A 19,231-nucleotide genomic window follows, 5' to 3' on the forward strand; every position below is an offset into this window, starting at 1 on the left:
AACCATTTTCGAGATCGTTTAAAACAATATGGTATGAAAATCATAAATGGCTAAGCGGAAGTTATTTTAAAAATTCACTTTTCTGTTGGCTTTGTCTGTTGCTCTCAAATTTGAAGCAAAATGTTTGGGTGAGTCAGGGATATTCAGATTTGAAAAATTTATCAGCTAGTGTAAAAAAACATGAATCTTCGAAAGAACATTTAAACAATTGCTTAGATTTAAAACGGTTAGAAAAAAATAAACAAACTACTGACAGTGCTTTCGCTGGACATATTTCTCTGTCTAATAAGATATATAATGAAGAAGTTGAAAAAGATTGAAGAAGTTGAAAAAATTGATGTTACAATTCTTTTAGCAAAACAAGAACTTACAATTCGCGGTCGTGATAAGAGCCATAATTCTTCAAACATGGGTAATTTTAAAGAACTTTTTAATTTAGTAGTTAAACGCGATCAGGAAATCCAGGATCATGTTAAAAAATAGAAGGGGTGTTCACGGGTTTGTCAAAAACAATACAAAATGATTTAATAGATATTGTCTTGCCGATTACGTAAAAAATGAAATTTCAACAGAAATTAATGAAAGTCAATTTTTTTCTGTACTAGCTGACGATACTACTGATATAACCGAAAAATCACAGTGTACTTTAACAATCCGTTTTGTTAACAAAGTTGGTCAGGTAACAGAAAGATTTTTAGGGTTTTTTGATGTTAGCGATAATAGATATGCAGACGCTCTATATAGTTTAATTTCAAACGTGCTTGAGCCATATGATTACAAAAATAAATTAATTGCTCAATTTTACGATGGTGCAAGTGTAATGGCTGGCTCTTTAAACGGATTACAATCAAAAATTAAAGTAGATGCTCCAAAAGCAATTTTTACACATTGTTGCGCTCATAGATTACATTTAGTATTGCAAGACGGCTCAAAATGTATTACAAACTGTAGGATATTTTTTGTCGCCTACCCGAAGTATATGTGTAGCCTACCCGCATACTGAGGTCACGAGCCGCCACTGGCTCTAGCTCTCTTAGGAAGCATTTTCGGACTAGGTGAATTGGGTTAAATTATCTTAAAATTCTCTGAGGAATCTCCTGTCTTCGTTTGTCGGTAGAGTTTCTGGACACCCTGTATAGAGTGTTCAATCGGCCATAAATCACAAATTCTAAGGAAAATAATGCTATTTCACATTGCTTTGATCTTTGATCCCCGTCTTTAGTTTTTATCTTTTTCTCTTACATATTTTCTGTGCAGCTTGATAATTTTCGCTTTGAACTGCAAATTCTACATAAAAGTTTACGTTTTACAATCAGTGTGCACATGTTTTCCTAGAAATTTATGATTTTATCTCTGTGGCTTGATTTAATAGTCACTGTTGCGATATATCCCCTATTATACCGCGCAGAGAAGCCACAGCCGAAGCCGCGGCGATGAATATCAATAACAGTGATTGGTACATAAATACGTCGTTTTCTTGTTCCAGTAAATGCGGATTTTAATCCTCAGTCTGCATGCGCAAGTTCCGGTAGATTAATACAATGGCTGCATTCTTTTATCTGGCCTTCAGATCTGCTGTTTTTGTGTTCGAGGAATCTTAGTAATCGGACATGAAATATTTTTTGTTTCGTTTTCAGTCAATGGCACGCAGGAATTGCTCACATGTCCTTAAATGTAGTGCTTTAATTGGTTTAATCACTTTTGTGATTCACTGGTTTTTACCCAAATTGTTCAAAGAAAGTGGGTTTTAATAGTTATTTATGTACCAAGGGCGTTAGATAAATGTTTATAATTGATTGATTCGACCGTTACTTGATGGAAGTTCATTTTATCTAACAACAGAACACTGAAAACGTTTGTTTTCTATACTTCCACAACATTTATTATAACTATGTGACTACAGCGGTTTCGGCAGAGTGCCTCAAGTGATTTAGTTTACTTTACTATGGGTTTGCCTTTTTAAAGTCTGTAACTGAAGAGGTTGAGGAGTGGGGAGCTGTTTGTCTCGAGTTGGTCATTCAGAATTATATCTGTATTTTTTAATTTATTAATTTCCATAGATTCTAATAAAGATAGCTTAAGGCCTTTATTTTGAATATGCAGAATTTTAAACTCTTCATTAAAAGAATGATTATGATCTAGAAGGTGAAGTGCGTATGTAGAAGTGTCTGTTTTTCTATTGTTGAAAGCCCTTTTGTGTTCTGCTATCCGTTTGTCAAAGGTTCTGCCAGTTTGACCGATGTAAGTTTTCGGACAGTCACCACAAGTTAGTTTGTAGACATCACTCTGTAGTTGTTGTCTCTTTCGGTTCTTATTGTTCTTAATATATTTGCTTAAGTTGTTATTAGTTCTTAAAGCTGGTGTTATTCCTTTCTTTTTTATGTATCTGGCTATTTTTGTTGTTATCTTGCCAGTATATGTGATAGAGCAGAAGCAACTGGCTTCTTTCTGTGGTGGTGGAAAGACTAATTTCAGGGCTTTCTTATGGAGTTTTTGGTTTAAAATTTTATTAATTGTTTGTTCGTTATAGCCATTGTTTACTGCTATTTGTTTAATAATATTCAGTTCTATTTCGAAGTTATTTTTTGACATGGGAATTTCTGTCAGTCTATGTATCATGCTATGATAGGCTGCTAATTTGTGTTGTGTAGGATGGGATGATGAATTGTGTATAGTTGTGTCAGTATGGGTAGGTTTATGATATACGGATAACTCAGTTTGTTGTGTAGTCTGATAATTGTTACATCTAGAAAGTTTATGGACTTTTCGGTATTTTTCTGTGGAGTCTTTGTTTAATGTTTTACTATTTAATAACATTAAACAAAGACCCCACAGAAACATACCGAAAACAAATTAAACGAGCCATTGAAAATTCAAAATCCATATTAAATCCAACAGAACAGAAATACCTTAATATTATGAACCCACAATCTCCTAAATTATACTCTTTTATTAAACTACACAAACCTGACCACCCAATAAGGCCTGTAGTTTCTTTTTATACAGCCCCGTCATATAAACTTTCAAAACAACTGTCAGATATTATTACAGAATACACTAAATTTTCACCTTAATTCACCGTAAAAAATACACTAGAACTAGAAAATAACCGTGTCGTTTCATTTTTAACCTCAAAGATCTCGAAAACTAATGACTTTATCGCTACGAATGCAGAGTATATTATTTTCATAGAAAGTATTGGAGAATCCTAAAATAGAACTAAAACAGCAATTTCGCCAGTGGCGTAAAATCTCGAAAGGGTCAACCATTAACTTTCCCCCTCGTACGCCTCTGGTAATAGCCAGAAACGTTTGTTTAACATAGTTTAGTAGTTTGTACAGTACCTATACTTCCTGCCAAGTATGAAAAGGATACGTAGAATAGTTTTAAAATGCTGAGCAAAAATAGTTTTTAAATTTTTAGATAAAACACCCTGTAAATCAGTAAGGAACCACATTTTATTTAAGTGTTTTAGGTTAAATCTTCGTATTTTGTGCTAAGGTTTCTCCAGTTACTATATGGACAATTATTAATGAAACACCCTGTATAAACACTACCAACAGTATTAAAAGGCAGTACAAAAAATGTACATATTATGTATAGCACAATTTCAGTATGGAATTTTAATATTTATTACAGTTCAATTGATTACGACAAATTAAATAAAAAAATTAATTAGGAGAATCACTCCAATCATCGCAATCATCAAAAGAATTAATTAGAATCATTATGTAAAATTTTCACCCCAATAAACTCAACGTTATATAAACAAAAATATTTCGACTAAACAAAAGTAGAACACTGTTATGTTGAAGTTCTTGATATGTAATATTTGACTGAATAAATATATTCGTATGTTACTAAAAATAGAAACGAAATGAAAGGTTTGTTATACAAGATGGTCTAAATCTAAATAGCGTGATAAATAAAGGTAAAAGCAATATGGGAACAAATTTCAAGAAATTTAACATATTGTAGTAGTCCACAGATCTTGAAAAAACATATGATAGAGTTCCTCGAGATATTCTGTGGTGGGCACTCAATAAGAAAGGAGTCCCTGGCGAATATGTAAAGATTGTGAGAGATATGTATGAGGGAGTAACGACTAGTGTTAGGACAGGTTTGTGAGAGACTGATAAATTTCAGGTGAAAGTAGGATTGCACCAAGGCTCGGTGCTTAGTCCTTATTTATTCTCATTGGTTTTAAACCAGATAACAGCGAAACTACAGGGCGGTAGCATTCCTTGGTGCTAAAGGGTGTGCGCACTACGGAGACCAATCCTAGCCTAGAGCATAGTATCCTACTCTTCATATTCGTGAATTCTGGCATTCAAAATAATGCATTTATTTTACACAGCGAACAATAATATAGTTTCGATCGCCAGGTAAAATAAATACATTATTTTAAATGCGAAAATTCACGAATATGAAGAGTACGATACCATGCTCTAGGCTGGATACCATCCTTTGGTCTCCGTAGTGAGCACACGCAAATGTATGATGATGAATGATGATGTAGTGTTAATAGGAAATAATTAAAGAGACGTAGAACAAAAACTGGAACAGTGGAGACAAGCTCTGGAGGAAAAAGGTTTAAAACTTAATAGGACAAAAACAGAGTATTTGGAATGTTCATTTAAATATGGAGTTACTACAAATAAAATGGTATCTTTGGATGGTGAAATGATTGTGAAAAGTAATAGTTTTAAGTACCTAGGATCGGTTTTACAGAGTAATGGAGAAATAGATGGCGATGCATGCAGTAGAAATAGGGCTGGATAGATGAAGTGGAAAGAAGCGAGTGGTGTGTTGTGTGACAGAAAAATTCCAATGAAGCTGAAGGGAAAATTCTATAAAACAGCCGTAAGACCGGTTATGATGTACGGAACTGAATGTTGGGCAGTGAAAAAGAAAGAGGAACAACAAATGCATGTGGCGGAAATGAGAATGCTTAGATGGATGAGTGGAGTGACAAAGAAGGATAAAATTAGCAATGAGTATATTAGGGGAAGTCTAGGTGTGGCACCAATTGATACCAAAATGAGAGAGCATAGATTAAGATGATTTGGTCATGTTCAACGTCGAGACGTTAATCACCCAATACGAAGAATAGCTGAAGTGCAGATTACTGGAAGGAGTAGGAGAGGAAGACCAAAGAAGACCTGGGGGGAGACGATAAGGCAGGACATGTTGGTAAAGGAGATTAACATTGATATGACCCAAGATAGAATTGTGTGGATAAATGCAATTAGAGAAGCCGACCCCGCATAGGGATAAGGCAAAGAGAATGATGAGTAGTCCTAGTCCACTAAAATTTTTAAAATCAATATGCATACGGGTATATTACTCTTGAGCAGGAGTCTCCAATCAGCCGCCCATTAATACAAGTTCTTCAGATCCGTATTTCGCGAGGAATTGCTCTGCTTTTTCTTTATTTTATTGTTCTCTGCGTCTTCCTTCACATACTGTTGTGTGATTTCACCCGATTAATGATGAAGCGCCATTCCTTTCTATTTTCTATTTTTGTTCTCCAATTAGGTATCTTCATTCTGTTGATATCTTGTCCGACCTGATCTTCCCATTTGCATTTTGATCTCCGTCTACGTCTTTTACTTGTAGGTTTCCATTTCAATATTGAAATTTTCCATCAATTTGAAATGTGGACCTATAGAAGAATTATGAGGGTTTCCTTGGTAGATAGAGTTACGAACAACGAAGTACTAAGAAGAATAGGTAAAGAGAAGGAAGTTGAACTTACAATTAAAGAAAGACAACTAGAGTATCGCGGACATGTGATGCGGGGCGAGAAGTCTGTCATTCTGCGACTCATAATGCAAGGAAAGATAGATGGCAGAAGAAGTATCGGAAGAAGACGAATTTCATGGCTGAAGAACCTGCGAGAATGGTTTGGATGCAGCTCAAAACAACTATTTAGAGCTACTGCCTCAAAAATTAAAATAGCTCTGATGATTGCCAACCTCCGTAGATGGCACCCGAAGAAAAAGATTTCAATATTTTCTTTATGTACGTATCTTCTCGTATTACTACATGCCCGAGCCATTTCAACCTTTGAGTCTTTATATTATGCTTGACTACTTATATCTTCTTTTAAGGTGTCTTGCCCATTGAAGTCTTCTGGACTATTATTGTCTATTATGTCTATTATTATGTTGGCGACTGGATATAGTTCTGCGAACTATAGATTGAAGGTTATATCAAGCACAGGCCCAAAGATCTTTTTTGGACCTTAGGAATTTTCTTTCCCAACACTAATGAGAATAAATAAGGACTAACTAAATACCGAGCCCTGGTGCAATCCTACTTTCAGATGAAAATCAGAGAAAAATTATGTGGATGTTAGATGAAAACTATAATAAACTATGGTGTAAATATATGTTTTAATAAAAAGGCAAATGTCTGAAAATACCAGTAGAGTAGAATATAGTAAAAAGACGTCATGAAACGTAAAATTCAAATAAAAACAATGCTATCCAAAAATGGGGACTGACGTGGTCGGGATGAATGTAGAACCATAGGTATAATGAATGAAACAAAAAAAAGATTCAGCTAGATTGCTGGATAGTAATATTGATGCTACTACAAACAGAAAACCAAGACACAAAAGACATTGACTATAAAAAATAATGCAAAATTTGACAGTCGAATGAATCTACAAGTGTCAATAATGAAGAACCAATTCATATTATAATTTTTTTTAAATTTAATGTTATAGATAAACAATTTTCGAATAAAATAATAAATTACAACACCCAACTGAAGACCACAGGAAAATAACTTGATAAGTCACATTTTTGGTTTTGTTCAGGAGAACATTTTAAAGTTAAAACATTAAAAATGTGATTATGATTTTAAAACATTAAAATACATCTTACAATTAATTACTAATAAAAAGAAAAAAAATTGATATATTGGTGGTTGTTTTACATTTTAGTTTTTTTAAATATATAATTGCATATTAATTATATGGGCTTATCAACGTTTTCCCCTGTTTGGAATGGACATGTCAAATTCTTTTCCTGTACAGGGTTTTTTTTAAACACTTATATCCTGTGACTTATCAAGTTATTACTCTGTATTGTGTTACTCTTAGAAACTATGTAATTAAAGCTACAAATTGGTATTAGTATTAAAAACGACAAATGTCAAAAATTGGACTTATCAAGTTCTTTCCCTGTGGTCTTCAACTGCAATTACAATTTATGATAGGTTTATTTTTGTAAATGTAAGTCTCGTGTCTCATAATGAAGATGTTTTCTAACCAATTATATCAATATTTTACAAGAAAAAAGTCACTTGCTTGCTGGTACTATAGATTTTGGTACTTTTTCATCAGTATTTATTGACTAAACATAAAATTGTACACAAAAGGGACTCGTGCCTCAGACTAAAGATGTTTTTGAACCAATTATATCAATTTTTAGAAAGAAAGATCACTATTTAGCTGTTACTATACATTTTATGTTTTAGGTACTTTTACATCAGTACTAAACATAACATTGTGTACAAAAGGTACTCGTGTCTCAGATTAAAGATGTTTTTAAACCAAAATATATCTATATAATAAAAACAAATGTCACTATCTTTCGGTTGCTATACATTTTAAGTTTTAGGCACTTTTATTATACTATACATAAAATTTAGACTAAGGGCTAGAGCCGAAAAATTATCGTCATAAGTAATATGGAGTTTGTCCTGTGGAATGCGTCCAAATATATTGGTAATTATGATCCCTCGCAGGCTGACACCTCAGTGGATACAGTAAGTAGCAATAAGGGGTGAAAGAGGAAAATTAGTGCAGTCACTAAAGGTTTTCACCTCCGATTTCGTTGAACCTCCATCGATTTGGATGAAAATTGGTGAGCAGTTAGAAGATACCTCAAGAAACAAAAGTAACATGGTGCGAACTTGCGCTTTTACCCTGGGGGTGGATACCACCCCCAGGATATTTTGTCAAAAATAACTCCATAAATCGATAGAGGGACAAATTTAAAGTAAAATGTGTTATATCAACTTATTAAAATAAATTAATACTTTTTGAGTTATTAAAGATCAAAGATTTGAATTTTTCGTGAAAAAAATGCATGGTGTAAAGCGGTTTTTCATAAATAATTTAAAGAAAAGTTTTAACAAAATAGTTATGGTTACCAAAATTGAAGACAATAAATAATCGAATAGATTTCTTACTAGAAAAACCTTTTATAATTAATTAAAGGTGAGTTACAGGTGATTGAATGTAATTTTTTTTCGGCTAGTACTCAAATCTAAGTGTTCAAGCTTAAATAACGGAAAAACTATGAATTTTATGGCATATAGGTACTTACTAAACACTTGTTTAAGTACTCAGAAATATCTATTAAATGAGCTACCGGAGAAGTTGATAGCGTTAAAATTTAGGATCCAAAATTTTTTCCAAAAAAAATGATATTATTTTTTAGATTAACTCCATTCATTTTTATGATATCAGGTTTAGCTAAGAACCGTGTCAAAGTTAATTTAAAGGGCTATAAAATATTATTAAACTTAATCTTTTATATTCCCTATTTTTTAAAGGTAAAAGGTTAACGGACCCCGTTTACATCGTTCTTGAAGTAAAATTTATATTTTAAACGTATCTCAGTTATTTTTTGCCCTACAAAAATAATAAAAAGTAAAATATTTGTTAAAGAAAAACCCAAAAAAATTTTTACGTATATCGATTATTTCTGGAGTTGCATATTATCAAAAAAAAATAAAATTTACGAAAATTTGAAAAAATTATGATTTTTTGAATAATTTTTTTTTTCAAAAATATGCTTTCTAAACCAGTCATTTTTGAGGTTGTTACTTATTTTAAAATAAAGAAAGTCTTATAGGAACTACTATAAATTTTAATTTTTGTGGAAATAGCGTATGATTTATTTTTCACTTTTTTCTAAAAAATTCGAAATGGTCTCTTATTTTAATCATAACTTGCTTAACTTGCTGTCAACTTCATCTGGGCTCACTTGATAGGTATTCTTGAGTACTTTAACAAGTGTTTACAGGGCCGCCGCTAAAGTGTTGGCAGCCCGTGTGCAACTTAATATTTGCCGCCCCCCTTCCAACACTTTAGTCGTTTCACCATAGGCACTAGCATTTAAAGAAATGTGCAGGAGACCGTAACGCGTATCTGAATAATAATAATTGCTCTGATCTCGAAGTTACTTTTAGACCTGGATCCCGCGTATCAAAAAAATTATTATTATTATGTCAATAATAATATAAAGAACTGCAATCTTGCACTAATACCTACATGTGTAAGTTTTGTTTGCAAGACTACTTACAGCATTCGGCATGCTTAATGGTTTACTAATATATTTAAATATATAAGCCTGGATCCCACATACCAAAAAAAGTTGATTAATAGCAAGCTGAAAATTTGTTACTAGCTTAACGGTGTCTAGTCGGACAAACTTTGATGTATGGGAACACTGGAACAGGGGAAGTTTTAATTGTGGAACAGGTTACAAATTTGGAACGTCAGACTACGAACACGTTCCATGGTTTTTGTCGGACATTACTTCCAATTGATTTGTTACCATTTCATTAAACTCTCACGCAAAAATCAGACTGGTGTTTATCACCAACGGGCATTTTAATGAGTGGAACACGAAAAACATGTCAAATGACAGGAATATTATTGGTTAGTAATAGCAGTCTGATTTTTGCATGAGAGTTTAATGAAAGGGTAACAAATCAATTGGATGTTCTGTCCGACAAAATAGATGGGACTCTTTTGTAACCTAACGTTCCAAATTTTTAAACTGTTCCACAATTAAAACTTCCCCTGTTCCAGTGTTCCCGTACATCAAAGTTTGCCCGACTAGACACTGTTAAGCTATTATCAAATTTTCAGCTTGCTATTAATCAACTTTTTTTGGTACGCGGGATCCAGGCTTATTTGAAATACAGTAGTGTGCAAAAGGCACGGGCAAAATCGTTTATCAAAATCGTGTCTAAAATCATCAAATTCTCAACTTAGACTGAACTATAACCCATCTATAACCATACATAAGCATAAAGGAACAATATTATAACAGAGCAACCATCGAGTAATACAAAATATTTTTTTAAACCATCGAGTAATAAAAAAGACTTCTTTATTACTCAATGAGAGCAACTTAACAAGCACTTATCTAAATTCTCGCAAAGTATCCTATTGTCGTATCGTACTCTCTTAACAAATCATAAATGTTCAGAATGTGAAAAAATCGCATTTGAACCACGTAGATAAAAATGTCTTACCGAAAGCCGCCAGCTACTTTGACTTTGAATTAAAAAGCATTCCCAGAACTACTTTATGACTACAGCTGCAAAAGGGCAGTTCATATAATAAATAACATTTTCTGGCATTTTAGTTTAGATTTTAGATTGTTTGGAATATTAGAGTATATAAAAATATCTGAATAATTTCTATTTAATTTTTTGAATTTATTTTCGTTTAAAAAAAGTATTAACATCAGTGGCCTGCTTTTGGCCGCCCCTATAATCTGCCGCCCGTGTGCGATGCACACTTTGCACACATGGTAGCGGCGGCCCTGAGTGTTTAGTAAATATATTTTAAAAAAATGCTTCGTTTCCCCGTTATTTAAGGTTGAATACTTAGTTTTAAATAGGTTATGGCCGAAAAGAAATCAAATCTTTGATCTTTAATAACTCAAAAAGTATTTATTTATTTTAATAAGTTGATATAACAAAATTTGCTTGAATTGTCCCTCTATCGATTTGTGGAGTTATTTTTAATAAAATAATTTTCAACCACGAGAAGGGGTGGCCTAGGGATCCACCATCAGGATAAAAGCACAAGTTGGCACCATGTCACTCTTGTTTCTTGAGGTATCCTCTAACTACTCACCAATTTTCTTGCAAATCGATAGAGGTTCAACGAAATCGGAGGTGAAAACCTTTAATGACAGCACTAATTTTCCCCTTTCATCCCTTATTGCTACTTACTCTATCCACTGAGGTGTCAGCCTGCAAGGATCATAATATAACCTATATACAATGAACGCATTTCACAGGATAAACTCCATATTACTTTTGACGATGATTTTTCGGCTCTAGCTCTCCGTCTAATTGTAAGGTATATGTCTTATACAAAAGGTACTCGTGTCTCAGACCAAAGATATTTTTGTACCAATTATGTCAATATTTTACAAAGAAAGGTCACTGTCTTACGATTTGAAGTTTACAGTACTTTTACACCAGTACTAATCAAAAAACATGGTACTAAAGGTACTTACCTTTCATTCCCATCTCTGTAAACCCTATTAACTGAACAAAAATAAGTAAATATTGGAGTTACAGTTAGTCCAAGTACTAGAATCAAAAACTTCGTACACTAACCCGGTACCACCAACAATCATCCAATGAACCGGTTAAACACAAATAACACTACACAAACGACAAATGGAGATGTTTTGGTACTACTTTAGTACCTTTAATTAGCTTATGTATGCGTGCACCAACACAAAAACCGATATGATTTAACAAAGTGAAGTCTGGTTGTCTGATGTTATTTTGGAATCTACTACGCAAACACACAGTACTACCAGTACCACAGAATGTTTCCCCGTGCACAGTGTACCGTAAATGGCGGAAGTAAATTTTGAGGTCTCGGGTAGCGAGTACTTCATTTGGTTTTGTACTCTCTTCGGCTGCTGTGGTAATGGTAGATGATAGAGATGAAGATTTGCACAGAAAATTATATAGTCTGAATCTTTGATTATAAATATGCTATCTGTATCACGTATGTATACAGGATGGAATCATCTCTCGTTTTTATGTAAGTAAAAAGAGCTCACTTTCAACGATCTCTATGCACCGAAATGATTACCTTATATGAAACATAACAAATTTTAAAGTAAAAATTATACAGTGGAACCTCGATTATCCGTCAGGGCACCGGACCAAGGGTATGACGGATAATCGAAAAGACTGTTAACAGAACATTAAAAAAAAATCATAGTACAACTCTCAAATTTAATTTGTATGTTTTGTTTGACAATTTAAGAGGGACAATCAATCAATTTGGTTTAAAATATTCTGAAATCTTTGTTTGTTTTACTGTTGCTTTACATTTTGCAACGGCTGAATTTCTTAATCAGCGGAAGACCATGCAATCAACTTTCTTGGCTTCTTCTGGTCGAGAATACCAGTCGATGAATTATTGCATGTGCGATGCAGCATCTCTAGCTTTTTTACGCAAATCTTTGTCACTTGCAATGACATCAACGACATCGCCACCGTCAAATGTTCAATCAAAATGAATTGATGACTCAATTTTTGCTAATCTATTCAATACAATAATGACCAAACAACAGAAATAAGGGCCGGGATACAAATAGCAAGAAATGCGGTTGTAATAATGAAAATTCTCTGCGCCAAAGACCTTAGATTAGAAGTGAGTGTTAGGCAGGCCGCACATCAAAAAAACATGAAACGTAAATTACGTTTCATGGAAATAAAACACTGATAAACAAATATACGTCCGGCCATTTATGAAACTCTCCGAAAATAAAAATGTGTCATGCATGAGCATGAATCACACTCGTTTCATTGGTAGGCGGACTTTGAGATTTGTTTAGCAGTGTTTTATTTTCATGAAACATGTTTCACGTTTCATGTTTCATGTTTTTCGTTTCATGTTTCTTTGGTGTGCGGCTTGCCTAAGAGCACTGAGATGCTAAGTGTTTTCAATACTGAAATATGGACTTGAAAGCTGGACATTGAAGCAAGAACACATCAAATAAGCTACAGTCCTTTGAAATGTGGTGTTACAGGAGAATGCTTAGAATGGCATGGGCACAGAAGAAAACTAACATGGAAGTATTGCGAAAATTGGGTAAAGAATACTAAATACTAGACACAATAAAAATAATAATATTACGGACCGTATTATATCGGACCTTGACGGTTAATAGAGGTGAAGGTTAATGGAGAGACGGATAATCGAGGTTCGACTGTATAAAAAAAAACTAACTAGATGGGACGTGAATGTTAAATTGTAAAATTCCCTCATCTTCCTTAGTCTCAGCATCCGTTATAGCTGGCAAATTGTAGAAGCCTGGGAGGTGTTACCAGAGAAGGTTCCCATTGTTTTCAGTCTGGTAGGATGTAGAATAACATTTATGGATGTTGTTTTATGTGCTATTAGATTGAAAACTCAGTTTTTTGATAGCAGTTGCCGCTAGGGCATCCCTGCCATTTCGTTCGTTGCAATCCGTGACTGCACGCCGGGGTTTGTCCTAGTAGAGTCAGAGAGAGCAGCATATGTGCCTCCTGATGAGAGACTAATAAGTTTCGAAACCGGTAGAGGTGCTTGCTGCACTCTCTGATTGAACTGGAATAATGACGCGGCTGTAGTTTCGTGTTGCAACGAAATTGAAAATGGATATTCATTTTTGATAAAAATTATATCTTTAAGCTGACAATGGAGGTTTTATATTTATTAATGATTTCACAGGTTAAATGGGTGTAAAATGTGGCCACTAACAGAGAGAACTATTCAAAAATTGGACATAATTCGATGTAATGAGACAAACGCAAGGGAGAGAATCAGAAATAAAAAAGCAGAAAGCGTGTGGTAATAGTAGGGACCTAATTCTACTCCTGTTGTTATGGAATACTAGACAAAGCCAAAGGCATTTCTAAACTCGAATAAAAACCCTGATATATAAAAAAAATCTAATTAACAATTTGGCGTCTGTAATAAAAATTATCCAGATATCTTAAGTATAAAATTCTATATTCTTTTGTTTGTTTTTAATTATATTGAGATTAATTAAAATGGGAATTTTCAATGTTTTTCAAAAATATTTCAAAATCACAATAACTGGTACCCAACGTGGGACTCTGAAGAAATACCTAGTAAATAGTGCAATATAGAAGAGAAATTATGTAGAAGCATACATTGATTATTATTATGAGAATATCAAACACTCAAAGAAATAACGATAATTTCTTCATAAACGGATCCAATATCGAACGAGTCGACCAATATGCATATCTTGGAACAATGATCAACTCCACAGGAGATTACTTACAGGAAATCAAATTCAGAATAGAAAAGGCTAGAGCAAATTTTAACAAAATGAGACAAGTGCTCTGCACAAGAGATTTGAAGTTGGAGCTAAGAGTTAGGTTGGCTAGGTGCTACGTTTTCTCGATTTTGTTTTATGGAATGGAAGCTTGGACCTTGAATGCTGCATCAATGATAAAACTAGAATCATTCGAACTGTGGGTGTACAGAAGAATTCTGAAAATATCGTGGACAGAACATGTCACAAACAAAGAGGTTAAAGAGGAATAAAGAAATGAAAATTTTAAATACCATCAAAACAAGAAAATTTGAATATCTCGGACATATTACACATGGAGAGAGATACAACTTACTCCAATTGATTATGCAGGGAAAGATTCAAGAAAAAATAAGCCTAGGGAGACGCAGAATATCGTGGCTGCGCAACCTGAGTGAATGGTACGGATGTACCTACATCAAATGAACTTTTCAGAGCAGCCGTCTCTAAAATCCGAATAGCTATGATGATTGCCGACATCCGTCGCGGAGATGGCACTTCATTTTTCATTTTAAAACAATTAGTACATGTGAGTTTTATAAGCATTCCACAGGACAGATTTATTTGAAGGAATTGGGTATATTTTACAAGTATTTAATATAAAAATTCGGGAAAATTTGATCAAAGTGAAAGGTTTGCTTTAGTTTCTTTTATAAAAATTATTTGTGGATAAATTTGATAAATTTATTTGTAAATTTTCCTAAAGAAAACAATGGTTACAGAAAAACAAAGTGAAATGCAGGAAAGGAAAACAGAAGACACAGGCATCTTAGAAAAACTAATAATGATAATGAAAACACAACAAGAATAAAATAAAACAATAATAAAAGCACTAATCAAGACAAGGCTAAAATAATGATGAAACTACAGCAAGAAGAAAATAGATCAATGATGAAACAGCAAGAAGAAAATATAGCAATGATGAAAGCACAGCAAGAAGAAATTAGAGAAGAAAATAAAAAATGACAAGCGATATAGAAAACACGTTGGAGAAATAAGAATACGAAATGAAGAGTTATCTACAACAAATACAAAAAGATAGGGAATCTGGAGAGAGCTATGCAAAAAGATAAGATAGAAACAAAAGAAGACATTAAACAAAACGTTTAAAATCTTAGGTTATTTTGCTAAGGAAAATGACAGAGAAAAATAGAATATGAAATAAATTTAGTTGCGTCTAAAGCCATAGCAAGAAGAAGAATGCTAATAGCAAAGGTTTTAGTAATTAAGGTTATGGCTAGGCAGAGCATAACGATTATGAACACAACTTCGAAGTAGTAAAGGAGTTTAAAAAATATCTGAGGTGGTAATCACAGATGACAACCACATAGAAAAAGAGGTCTCAGCAAGCATAGCTGCGGGGAATAGAGCATTGTACTCCCTATCATTATTATTAAGATCTAAGCTGCTAGAAATACATCTAAATTAAGACTGTACATGTCAATTATTCGCTCAGTTGTTACAAATGAAAGTAAAACATGCACTCTACATTAGCGGGAAATAAATAAGCTGCTGGTATTTGAAAGGAAGGTTCTTAGAATAATATTTGGTCCTCAAAGAGATGAATTGACGGGAGAGTGGAGAAAACGCCTCAATGCTAAGTAGGTGACTCTGTATGGTACTGAAAACATCCTCAGATATATCAAAGCTAACCGGATAAGATGGGCAGGACATGTGGTAAAATCAGAGGAAGACAGAGTATTAAAGACAGTGTTTTTGAGAGACCAGATGGTAGATGAAAAGTGCTCCATCCCAGAAAAAGATGGAAGGATGATGTTGAAGCTGATTTATACTCCAGGGTAATAAGCTGGAAATAGACCATGTTCGAGACACTTAAAGATCCAGGTAGCTGACTACTTTTTTAGTTATTGTAGACCTATAGGAAGAAAACCTACCTGTTTCCTGCCTAAAGTTCGCGTCCGTTTTTTAATTAATAACAATTTAGTGCCAAAATCGCGATTTTTTAGATTTTTTGCACCCCATTCAAAAGCTAAACAGTTGACATAAAACTATAAAATTTAATTTTTTAGAACATTGAAAAACCTTCAAAATGCCGAACATTTTGAAAGTTAAAAAGTTAATTTGTTGATACTCAAACTGCAGAATAAGTGAAAATCGTTATTTGTTAATAACTGTTACTAAAACTACTTTAGAACTTTAGTGTTTTACCCAAAGTTGTGTATCTAACAAACCCTCAAAATTTGCGACCTATCCATTAATGAGTTTAAAAGTTATTCTATTTGTTTATCCCAGAGACCTTTATTTTGCAATAACATAAGACAGAAAATAATGAAGATAAGGCAATTCTGCGTATGTTAAATGAAAGTGGAAAAGTGATACTATCAAAATGTACTAAAAAAAGATAAAAAATTATCTAATATATTCAAAAATACTAATGCCAAATTTTTGAAATTTTGTAGTTTATAAACTTTAGAACAACTTTAAAAATATTGTCCGTAGAAAAAATCATTTTACCTATTCGAAAAGTTGGTATTTTACACGAATTTTTAAAAATGTTGTTCAGTTACTAGTCGTAGTAAGTGAAGGGGGAGTTGGGAGCCGACAAATGCACGAGTTCAAAAACTAAAAATGGCAACTTAAAACTACTATCATTTTCTATATCTCGGGATCTACTGAATATATTTTGATCTTTCTTTTTTTAATTTGTATGTAATTTTTCTGTACATTACAAATATGTAATTTGTCTATTTGAAATTTAACATTTATTAATTAATAAACAATCTAATTTGTTTAAACAATTTTTGAAAAAAATAATTGTTTCCCAAAAATCCATGTTTTTAATCAGACTATCATTATTAATCATAGAAAAAGTTAAGGTATACTTTAATAAATAAATTATCTTCAAAAATAATTATCTAATAAAAATAATTTATTTATTAAAGTGAACTTTAACTTTTTGTATGATCATTAATGATACTATTATTAAAAAAATAGAGTTTTGTAAAAAAATATTTTTTCAGGAATTGTTTTTTTAAACAAATTAGACTGATTATTAATTAATAAATTTATAAACAAATTGCATATTTGTAATGTACGTAGAAATTACATACAAATTAGAAAAGATAGATGAAAATCCATTGAGTTTATCCGGAGATACAGAAAATTGTATTAGTTTGAAATTGCTTTTTCGGTATTTTAACTCGGTGGATTCGTGGGTTCCCCCAAGTAACCGTTTAAACTACAATTTTGAAAAATCTTAGAGGGTGCTGTGAAGGTACAATGTTTATGCAAATTTTCTAACAAAAAATACAAATCCCATTATTTAAAATGGCATCAATGAAATTCCTTAATTATTATAAACAAATTAGCTGTAAATTAAAAAAAAACAGATGGCTAACTTTGTCCCTAATGAACCCAAGCAAAATCTTTTTATTTGAAAATTCGTATTAAAATACTAGCTTTCCGAATATACAGTTGAGTCCGCGAGTCTTTACCCGTGCGTCATTGATAGGGCTTTTCATCGATTGTCATTTGTTTCGAGCTTCTCTCATATGTTGTATAATATTTATATATACAGATTATACAACATATGACAGAAGCTCGAAACAAATGACTGTGAATGAAAAGCCCTATACCTGGCGAGATAAAACACATACTTTTTATCTGGCATCATTCTCTTCCACGCATGAAACTCATGACAAACCAGCTGCCGTTTGTTATTAAGTAAAAACACATGTTATTTTTATGAACCATCTAGACTCAGTACATTGACAAGAGTGTATAAAAAGATTGTTCCTACGGGTAATATTTGCCAAGTTATTTTAAATGTTTATAAACTACAAAATTTCATAAATTTGGCATTAGGATTTTTGATTATATTGATTAATTTTTGTATCTTTTTTTAATACATTTTAATACTATCAGTCTTCTGCTTTCGTTTGGCATACTCATAATTGCCCAATGTTCATTATTTTCTGTCTTATGTTATTGCAAAATAAATGTCTCTGGGATAAACAAATAGAATAACTTTTAAACTAACTAATGGATCGGTCTCAAATTTTGAGGGTTTGTTAAGTACCAAAATAACCAACTTTGGGTGAAACCCTAAAATTCTAAATTAAATTTAGTAAAAGTTATTAACAAATATCGATTTTCATTTATTTTGCAATTTGCGAAGCAACAAATTAACTTTTTTAACTTTCAAAAGTCGGTATTTTAAAGGTTTTTTAATTTCCTATAAAATTAAATTTTGTAGTTTTATGTCAACTATTTAGCTTCTGAATGGGGTGCAAAAAATTGAAAAAAATCGCGATTTTTGCGCTAAATTGTTAATAATTAAAAAACGGACGCTAACTCTAGGCAGGAAACAGGTAGGTTTTCTTCCTATAGGTCTACAATAACTAAAAAAGTAGTCAGCTACCTGGATCTTTGAGTGTCCTCAGATAATCCTTATTACCCTGGACTATTATTTATTTAGAATTGGGGTACAACAAAGGGAAATAGAAGCACAAGATCTTAGAAGATGGAGGGCTATAATAAATACGACAAAGTCTCGCCCCGAGTTGTAATGCCAGTCAAGAAGAAAAAAAGTCATACATAAATTAAAGGAATATTTTGTTTGATCTTCTACACGACGGAAGGGAAAAACAGGATAGAAACAAATAAATTCACTGATTTTAGTTCTCGACAAAAATTTTTCTTGTGGTTAAACTAAATTCATATATAACCGCAACTCGTTAACACTCGGACCAATTTACAATTACTCATTACTCTAACGGTACAGAAGCAAAATCTTAACAATCTGTTATATCAACCCATTCATACCATAAAGAACAAATTAAGAGTTGAAATTTATTATGCTGGGATTGTATTCGGGCGGCATACTTTCCCAAATACCTTAAATTTTATGTTGATGTGCAAAAATAACTGTAACGCCAAGTACGAGTATTTCTTCTTATTCTTTTGTATGGGAACATTACTTACGTCAATAAAGAGGTACGAAAATTTTTAAACAGTAGGTACTCAGTTACTGTTAAAAAACTCTGACTCATTATGTGCGAAAGTAATGTACTAGACTAGAAGGTTGCAGAAAGAATTGGTTTTATTTTGTAATACAAATCAAATTGCTATCATATTCAGTAGGGGAGGCTGGG

General features: G+C 32.7%; 2 protein-coding genes across 2 annotated transcripts in view; one reads left to right on the forward strand and one right to left on the reverse strand.

Annotated features, from left to right (window-relative positions):
* LOC114338374 (ATP-binding cassette sub-family G member 8) overlaps window positions 1-11,618 on the reverse strand; it is a 113,242-nt gene extending 101,624 nt beyond the window's left edge. Inside the window, exon 1 of the mRNA XM_028288962.2 lies at window positions 11,283-11,618. The gene's annotated coding sequence lies outside the window, so the exon portion shown is untranslated. The remainder of the gene's footprint in view (window positions 1-11,282) is intronic.
* LOC114337362 (ATP-binding cassette sub-family G member 5) overlaps window positions 1-19,231 on the forward strand; it is a 117,808-nt gene that overhangs the window by 33,621 nt on the left and 64,956 nt on the right. The gene's annotated exons all lie outside the window — the stretch shown is intronic.

The sequence above is a fragment of the Diabrotica virgifera genome, chromosome 9 (assembly GCF_917563875.1).
Source record: "Diabrotica virgifera virgifera chromosome 9, PGI_DIABVI_V3a".
NCBI lineage: Eukaryota > Metazoa > Arthropoda > Insecta > Coleoptera > Chrysomelidae > Diabrotica > Diabrotica virgifera.